Genomic DNA, 9,472 nt, shown 5'->3' with positions numbered 1-9,472 from the left:
TCCAGCAGAAGAAGCAAGTCAGGCAAGCCATGGCACGAGAGAAAACATCTTTGTAGTGACTGATAGCAAGATGTCCGTGACCAAGGGCAATTCGTCTGAGTAAAGTCTGATTTCATTTTTATGTCCCGAAAGGCCACTGCCTTTGTGCTGTAGATTTCTGATTTAGACGGGCATTTCTATGGACAACTTTGACTTTTCTGTGGGTCCAATGAAAATAAGTTTTTTAACTTATTCTTTGTTACAGCTTTCGAAAGTTTAGAGACATTCACTGAGTTGACGATAAAGGAAAAGTTTCATCTTTCACCTCTTGGAAGGTAGGCCGGTCAGAGGTACAATATATGTCTTCATGTCTTCATCCTCCATGTTTGTAACTACAGGTTTCACAGTGTTGAGCTAAGACACAAAAACACCTACAAATGGCAGATCCAAATGTATAAACCTGGGCTGAAAAAGTATGTACAGTATATACTCTGTGTAGGTCTGATAAAAGTATTCGAGTCAAAGTGTCATATGGATACAAATTCTCATGATTTTGTATTGTGTGTTTTTTCTCTGTTCTGCTTTATTGAAAGAAATCAGATGCTCTTCCTGAAACTTACCTTAGCTGATTCTTCAGCTAAACCAGACAGACCTCTGAAATTCTCAAATATTATCAAATCTTGTTAGTTCAGAGGTGGTGGAGCCCATTACCAACAGACTCACAGCTGAAATTGCTGTGAAAAGGGCTTCTACCAAATATTAACATGTGGGTGAAAATGTATACAATTGTAATATTTCCTTTTTTCCCTTTGAAAGTATAACATATGTGGTGTGAGAAAGAGGTCCTCATTTAATTGCATGAAACTCTGGCACTGGCGCAACAAACTGAACAAAGTTCAAGGGGTATACGCTTTCTGTAGACACTTTATTTCCTCTTTTTCCATACTCTAAGAAATGATTTGGGAAACCTGTGGGACACTGGAGGTCATTATACATGAGCCTCTTTCTGCACCTTTTAAGCCATTGAAACCTAGTTGCCTTGTTACAAGGTCTAATATTACAGTAGGTGTGGTTTCCGTCTCCTAATTTCTGAGAATGATCAAATTGGGGAATAAGTTGTAGGGAATACCACTCTTGCACTTCTAAGAAAAGACTATCTCAAATGAAACTCGCTATAGAAAGACATCTTGTTGAAAAATTCTTTATTTTTTGTCATTTTTAAAGAAAAAACATTCATCAAGTCCTTCACAAATGTTTTGTTTGTGACTTTCTCTGTTGTTCCCTTTCACACTCAACTGAACTATGTGTTATGTCTTGTAAACGTAATCAAACATTTCACTTAGGTGTGTGGGTTAACACAAACCCATATTGTATGAAACATTCAGTTTTTCATTCAAGTTTTTTCTAACAATTGCATCCATGCTAGGACTACAGTAAACAACACTTTTTACTAAAGTAAATGAAATTGTTCATTAAACAAGACACATTGTTTTAAATGTATGCAATACGACGACACTAAAAACAACACTGAAACTTTTCATTGAAATACTGGACGAGATTGTGCATATTCAATGGATTTCTCCTGGTGCTTTTTTTCATCAGTCTTTTCATATTCTTGTTCTCTACTCAGGTGTCTCCTGTTCCTTTGGTGATGTCTGCTGTACACACATGGTATCATACACTTGAGCAAAGTGTGATACCACCGTTTGTTCTTCTCCTAAAATAAAGATGAACATTGACAAAAGTCAGAAGCACTCTTTTCTTTGACAGACGAACAAAATAATGCAAGAATAACCATACTCTCTGTTCCTTACTCATTTCTACCTGCCTGTTTGACCACTTTGTCTGCTTCAGTCAGGACAGGGTGCTGGGGCTGACTCTGAGCAATCTGAGAAGAGCTCTCTGTGATCTTCTCCCCTACAGTGGCTACATTGTACTCTGTTTGAAATCCAGGTATCGCCTCCGGTAAGTTCCTCGGTCCTTTTTGGGACTTGAAAGGGTAGAATCATTTTGTGACTACATTTCCTTGTCATGCACTGATATGTTCTGGTTTGTGTTCGATTACTGCAGGCGTTCAAGTACTTTCTTTTTGTTCTAGATTGGCAGTGTTTGAGATGGTAGGAACTTGTCATATTCTCAACTCTGAATGCTCTGTAAACATACTATTTTAGCAATTCTTAGAAATCTGAAAGCAGTGTTACCTGTATCATTTTTTGTCTTGGTAGTAGTATTGCAGCTCCAACATCAGCACTTAAATAATGGTTTGTGATGTTACTTGTCCTTGGAGTTAGTATACTCCTGAGAAGTCAAAAGAAATCTTACGTAAGCATTAATTATGTTTCACTTTTGAAAGCAAAGTACGTGTCAAGTACTTTGAAGGCATTTGTTGATACTTTTAAGCACTTTCGTTGATTATTATTATCCTTCAATTAGTTATTACAAGTCCAACATTCTCTACATGATCTCACTCCATATTCAGAATGTGGGAATACAATTGTTTTAAGGAAATGCCACTGAATAGATAGTAGCTGCACTCTACAAAGATGAATTTGCTAATTAATCAGTCAGGGACACAGCTTATACTTCAGTAGTCTTAGATCATGTAATGATGATTATTGTACTTTATAACTAGCAAAATCCCCATATCCTGTTCATTGCCCCTTTTTCAGTTATGTGGATTGACTTATCCCTGAAGTGGTTAATTCTCACCTTGACATCTCATAGAACAACTGAATCTCTACCAAGGGTGAATGTGTCCTTCCTCTTAATGTCTAAAAGAAAAGGTTAAAATTCCCTGAAGCAAAATGCAACAACCCAAAATGTTGGGGAGGTCGTTTCCACAGTTATTTCATATGACAGTGCTTGGAGTGAAACTACATGACCATGGTGAAGAAGAAAAAACACTTTACCTTGTTCCTCCTGACTGATGTCCTTATGCGTGTTTTGCACAGTTGAGCGTTTTGTGTCTTGTCGTCTGTGTAGGCAACAGCCCTCTTCCCTGGGATAGAACTAGATGATATTTAGACACGTTAATTTGACTTCTCCATTGCTCACATTGATGTGGATATGATTATAATGCTCTGTTTTGTGGGCTTCCCAAGAAAACAATAAATCCCGTACTACTTGTTCGAAATGCAGTAGCACAGATCCTAACAAATACAAGAAAGAGAATATCATTCCTGTTTTGAAAAAACTTCACTGGTCACCTGTATTATCTAGGATAAATTTGAAAGTTCTTTTACTTGTTTTTAAAGCTTTAAGCGACCTAGCACGTCTGTACCTTACTGAATGTCTGTCTTCATATGTTCCTATACGTGACCTGAGATCTGCACATACTGGCCTACTGCAAATACCACATGTGAAATGCAGAAAGAGTGGAGAGGCTGCTTTTTGTTTTTATGCTTCTAAATTATGAAACTCACTTCCACTTTTTATTAGGCAGTCAAGCTCGGTACATTGTTTTAAAAAAACATTTGAAAATGTTGCTTTAAGTTAAAGTGGTTCTTTGTTCTTTCTATTTCTGTTTCTTTTTTTAGTTCTCTTTAATTGTTCTTATTTTATTACGACTTTCCTAATTTTTATTTATTTAATTGACATGTATGTTGCTTTACTGTATTGCTGTATTTTCCTTTACAACTGAAAGTATATCTCTCAATTTTAATATTTTATTTTTACGCTTGGTTTTTAAAGCACCAAAGCACTATTTGTATGAAAGGTGCTCTATAGATAAAGTTTATTATTATTATTTTTAATATTATTATTATACTTTGTTACATTTTTGGTTAGGACAAAGATTCTAGTAGAGGTGGCCTCTTTTACCCCGTTCCAAAAAATTGGAAAACTACCTTCAGAATACACTGACAATGACCATCTACTGTCTCCTCTAACTGTGTATTGTCATCATGCATATCTTGTGTATTATTTATTGTAGTTGGTTTTGTCATTCTGTAAAGAAGCCACCTTTCAAGGCACTATATAAAATAATGTTTGTTATTATTATTTACATTTTTCATCGTTAAATCTGGCGAAGAGTCTTAAGAGAATATCAAAGAACACGTTGCTCTTACCTTTCCATTCCAAGAAATGCCCTCAGCTCGGATTGCAGAGATTGACCTCTCTGTCTCAAATTCTGAGAAACATAGACTCGATTGAAAAATGACCATTTCCTAAGATTCACATAACATAACCAGTCAACATTTGCCACTTGACATCAATAGAAACCATAGAGTACATGACATTTCCAATCAGTTTTCTTTCAAGGTACAATACCAATCGCCTTGCCAGAAGAATTATACTGCGGTAGATAAATATTACAAATGTCAGATACACGCAGAGTTGTTTGGATTACTATGAAAAGATTGGCAAATATATTTATGTTCATTATATTTCTTGGAGTGACAGAGCTAAAGAGAAAACAATACTTACCTTTATCTCTGCAGACAGGATCGCAAGGGATTCCCTTATACTGGGTTCCTATGTAACAAATAATACATTATTCAAAAAACATGATATTTCTCTGTCCATTGGCAGCATGATTGTTTATCATTACAGTTTTAGTTAGCTTTAATTTTGTAAACCCCAAGTAAACATAGTTTGTGCCTTTCTCTGAACTTTTTGGCATTTCAATTCAGTTGTTTGTAAGCTTATTTTACAGTTGCTAGGTTGATGAAGTTCCTGAACTGTGCAGTATTTCTTTTGGGTTTGGTGCGAATCATATTCTAGCGGTTGGGGGAAAAAAGCACAGGTGCCATCCCACCATTAAACCCTGAAACTTACCTTAGCCGATTCTTCAACTAAACCAGACATGTTAACTAAGTGTTACAGTATGTTTCAAAGTGTGTATTTTAGCAAACACAACTGAAGTTCTGTTGTCTCCTTGGAGACACCTGGAACTGGTGTGATGCTGGTTCTATGACATCATTCGTTCTAAATGTAAATGCAGGTATTGGCACAACATAGTAAATTGATGTAAAGTTATGGATCCATTTATGATTTTCACTCAGTTTGAAAGAGTTCCTGTCGTGTGGTTCAACTTTGTGTTACGGAGGGTTAACTGGGGTTCTGGCTACTAGCTAGGCTTGGTCATTCAGTCATCTGGTTCATGAAATAGGAAGCTAAGAGATCTGTGTTTTAGTTTTACTGTTTGTTTTTGTTCCATAGAATAAGAAATGTTTCATTAATATTAGTAATAGAGTAGCTGTTTCTCTAAACAGTGTGTGTCAGTTTGCACTGCAGGTGTGCCAGGTAGAGACCATTTAAGAACCCAAAAATATGCTGTCATTTACTGCCGTGGCTAATTTCTGTTAACCTTGTCTCTCACTCACTTTGATGAGCAAAATGTTCATACATAAAGCATACATTTCTGATTGGTCAGAAGAAGCTTCTTAACATATAAGGTATAAAGAAAGTCAGAAAGTTAGGCACTTAGGTCAGCCTTAGGCAGTTAACCAAGACCATAATCCGATAAGAAGCTATTCCCTTTCATGTTGCTAAATCACATGTAGGATACATGAGTTACACCTCCACTTAAGAGACCTTAAAGAGACCTTGGCCAGCCAGGAGTGTAGAAAACCGTAAAACAGTTCTTGAGGACCTAATTGTTAACTCTTAACAGGCAAAGGTTCCTTCAGTCCTATGAGAAATATTTTAGAATTGAACTAAAGTGTGTTTCCGATACAGGAGCATATGTCTGTCAGGGCCTGTTGGAGAGGCCCTGGATGAGAACCCCTGGCTGCAGTTCCACATCCCCCTGAAAGTAAATAGAGCCATAAGCACGGAGCTAAGGACACTGCTCCAGGACATGCTGGCTGTCGATCCTGACCAGCGACCAGAAGCCATCCAGCAGAAGAAGCAAGTCAGGCAAGCCATGGCACGAGAGAAAACATCTTTGTAGTGACTGATAGCAAGATGTCCGTGACCAAGGGCAATTCGTCTGAGTAAAGTCTGATTTCATTTTTATGTCCCGAAAGGCCACTGCCTTTGTGCTGTAGATTTCTGATTTAGACGGGCATTTCTATGGACAACTTTGACTTTTCTGTGGGTCCAATGAAAATAAGTTTTTTAACTTATTCTTTGTTACAGCTTTCGAAAGTTTAGAGACATTCACTGAGTTGACGATAAAGGAAAAGTTTCATCTTTCACCTCTTGGAAGGTAGGCCGGTCAGAGGTACAATATATGTCTTCATGTCTTCATCCTCCATGTTTGTAACTACAGGTTTCACAGTGTTGAGCTAAGACACAAAAACACCTACAAATGGCAGATCCAAATGTATAAACCTGGGCTGAAAAAGTATGTACAGTATATACTCTGTGTAGGTCTGATAAAAGTATTCGAGTCAAAGTGTCATATGGATACAAATTCTCATGATTTTGTATTGTGTGTTTTTTCTCTGTTCTGCTTTATTGAAAGAAATCAGATGCTCTTCCTGAAACTTACCTTAGCTGATTCTTCAGCTAAACCAGACAGACTTCTGAAATTCTCAAATATTATCAAATCTTGTTGGTGCAGAGGTGGTGGAGCCCATTACCAACAGACTCACAGCTGAAATTGCTGTGAAAAGGGCTTCTACCAAATATTAACATGTGGGTGAAAATGTATACAATTGTAATATTTCCTTTTTTCCCATTGAAAGTATAACATATGTGGTGTGAGATAGAGGTCCTCATTTAATTGCATGAAACTCGGGCACTGGCGCAACAAACTGAACAAAGTTCAAGGGGGTATACGCTTTCTGTAGACACTTTATTTCCTCTTTTTCCATACACTAAGAAATGATTTGGGAAACCTGTGGGACACTGGAGGTCATTATACATGAGCCTCTTTCTGCACCTTTTAAGCCATTGAAACCTAGTTGCCTTGTTACAAGGTCTAATATTACAGTAGGTGTGGTTTCCGTCTCCTAATTTCTGAGAATGATCAAATTGGGGAATAAGTTGTAGGGAATACCACTCTTGCACTTCTAAGAAAAGACTATCTCAAATGAAACTCGCTATAGAAAGACATCTTGTTGAAAAATTCTTTATTTTTTGTCATTTCTAAAGAAAAAACATTCATCAAGTCCTTCACAAATGTTTTGTTTGTGACTTTCTCTTTTGTTCCCTTTCACACTCAACTGAACTATGTGTTATGTCTTGTAAACGTAATCAAACATTTCACCTAGGTGTGTGGGTTAACACAAACCCATATTCTATGAAACATTCAGTTTTTCATTCAAGTTTTTTCTAACAATTGCATCCATGCTAGGACTACAGTAAACAACACTTTTTACTAAAGTAAATCAAATTGTTAATTAAACAAGACACATTGTTTTAAATGTATGCAATACGACGACACTAAAAACAACACTGAAACTTTTCATTGAAATACTGGACGAGATTGTGCATATTCAATGGATTTCTCCTGGTGCTTTTTTTCATCAGTCTTTTCATATTCTTGTTCTCTACTCAGGTGTCTCCTGTTCCTTTGGTGATGTCTGCTGTACACACATGGTATCATACACTTGAGCAAAGTGTGATACCACCGTTTGTTCTTCTCCTAAAATAAAGATGAACATTGACAAAAGTCAGAAGCACTCTTTTCTTTGACAGACGAACAAAACAATGCAAGAATAACCATACTCTCTGTTCCTTACTCATTTCTACCTACCTGTTTGACCACTTTGTCTGCTTCAGTCAGGACAGGGTGCTGGGGCTGACTCTGAGCAATCTGAGAAGAGCTCTCTGTGATCTTCTCCCCTACAGTGGCTACATTGTACTCTGTTTGAAATCCAGGTATCGCCTCCGGTAAGTTCCTCGGTCCTTTTTGGGACTTGAAAGGGTAGAATCATTTTGTGACTACATTTCCTTGTCATGCACTGATATGTTCTGGTTTGTGTTCGATTACTGCAGGCGTTCAAGTACTTTCTTTTTTGTTCTAGATTGGCAGTGTTTGAGATGGTAGGAACTTGTCATATTCTCAACTCTGAATGCTCTGTAAACATACTATTTTAGCAATTCTTAGAAATCTGAAAACAGTGTTACCTGTATCAGTTTTTGTCTTGGTAGTAGTATTGCAGCTCCAACATCAGCACTTAAATAATGGTTTGTGATGTTACTTGTCCTTGGAGTTAGTATACTCCTGAGAAGTCAAGAGAAATCTTACGTAAGCATTAATTATGTTTCACTTTTGAAAGCAAAGTACGTGTCAAGTACTTTGAAGGCATTTGTTGATACTTTTAAGCACTTTCGTTGATTATTATTATCCTTCAATAAGTTATTACAAGTCCAACATTCTCTACATGATCTCACTCCATATTCAGAATGTGGGAATACAATTGTTTTAAGGAAATGCCACTGAATAGATAGTAGCTGCACTCTACAAAGATGAATTTGCTAATTAATCAGTCAGGGACACAGCTTATACTTCAGTAGTCTTAGATCATGTAATGATGATTATTGTACTTTATAACTAGCAAAATCCCCATATCCTGTTCATTGCCCCTTTTTCAGTTATGTGGATTGACTTATCCCTGAAGTGGTTAATTCTCACCTTGACATCTCATAGAACAACTGAATCTCTACCAAGGGTGAATGTGTCCTTCCTCTTAATGTCTAAAAGAAAAGGTTAAAATTCATTGAAGCAAAATGCAACAACCCAAAATGTTGGGGAGGTCGTTTCCACAGTTATTTCATATGACAGTGCTTGGAGTGAAACTACATGACCATGGTGAAGAAGAAAAAACACTTTACCTTGTTCCTCCTGATTGATGTCCTTATGCGTGTTTTGCACAGTTGAGCGTTTTGTGTCTTGTCGTCTGTGTAGGCAACAGCCCTCTTCCCTGGGATAGAACTAGATGATATTTAGACACGTTAATTTGACTTCTCCATTGCTCACATTGATGTGGATATGATTATAATGCTCTGTTTTGTGGGCTTCCCAAGAAAACAATAAATCCCGTACTACTTGTTCGAAATGCAGTAGCACAGATCCTAACAAATACAAGAAAGAGAATATCATTCCTGTTTTGAAAAAACTTCACTGGTCACCTGTATTATCTAGGATAAATTTGAAAGTTCTTTTACTTGTTTTTAAAGCTTTAAGCGACCTAGCACGTCTGTACCTTACTGAATGTCTGTCTTCATATGTTCCTATACGTGACCTGAGATCTGCACATACTGGCCTACTGCAAATACCACATGTGAAATGCAGAAAGAGTGGAGAGGCTGCTTTTTGTTTTTATGCTTCTAAATTATGAAACTCACTTCCACTTTTTATTAGGCAGTCAAGCTCGGTACATTGTTTTAAAAAAACATTTGAAAATGTTGCTTTAAGTTAAAGTGGTTCTTTGTTCTTTCTATTTCTGTTTCTTTTTTTAGTTCTCTTTAATTGTTCTTATTTTATTACGACTTTCCTAATTTTTATTTATTTAATTGACATGTATGTTGCTTTACTGTATTGCTGTATTTTCCTTTACAACTGAAAGTATATCTCTCAATTTTAATATTTTATTTTTAC

At 36.7% G+C, this 9,472-nt stretch overlaps 2 long non-coding RNA genes across 2 annotated transcripts; both read right to left on the bottom strand.

The window, feature by feature from the left end:
• Positions 1–1,882: 1,882 nt before the first annotated feature.
• LOC138226651 (uncharacterized) lies at positions 1,883–4,773 on the bottom strand. The gene is made up of 7 exons (XR_011184614.1): positions 4,756–4,773; positions 4,405–4,452; positions 4,047–4,108; positions 2,889–2,988; positions 2,689–2,750; positions 2,181–2,277; positions 1,883–1,969 (listed from the first exon to the last, which is right to left on the bottom strand). It is a non-coding gene; the product is annotated as an uncharacterized lncRNA (long non-coding RNA).
• Positions 4,774–7,701: 2,928 nt separating this feature from the next.
• On the bottom strand, positions 7,702–8,619 carry LOC138226655 (uncharacterized). Its single transcript, XR_011184619.1, has 3 exons — positions 8,507–8,619; positions 7,999–8,095; positions 7,702–7,786 (listed from the first exon to the last, which is right to left on the bottom strand). It is a non-coding gene; the product is annotated as an uncharacterized lncRNA (long non-coding RNA).
• Positions 8,620–9,472: the final 853 nt, after the last annotated feature.

Source organism: Lepisosteus oculatus, unplaced genomic scaffold (genome assembly GCF_040954835.1).
Source record: "Lepisosteus oculatus isolate fLepOcu1 unplaced genomic scaffold, fLepOcu1.hap2 HAP2_SCAFFOLD_144, whole genome shotgun sequence".
Classification (NCBI taxonomy): domain Eukaryota; kingdom Metazoa; phylum Chordata; class Actinopteri; order Semionotiformes; family Lepisosteidae; genus Lepisosteus; species Lepisosteus oculatus.
This window is presented reverse-complemented; position numbering and strand designations above follow the sequence as displayed.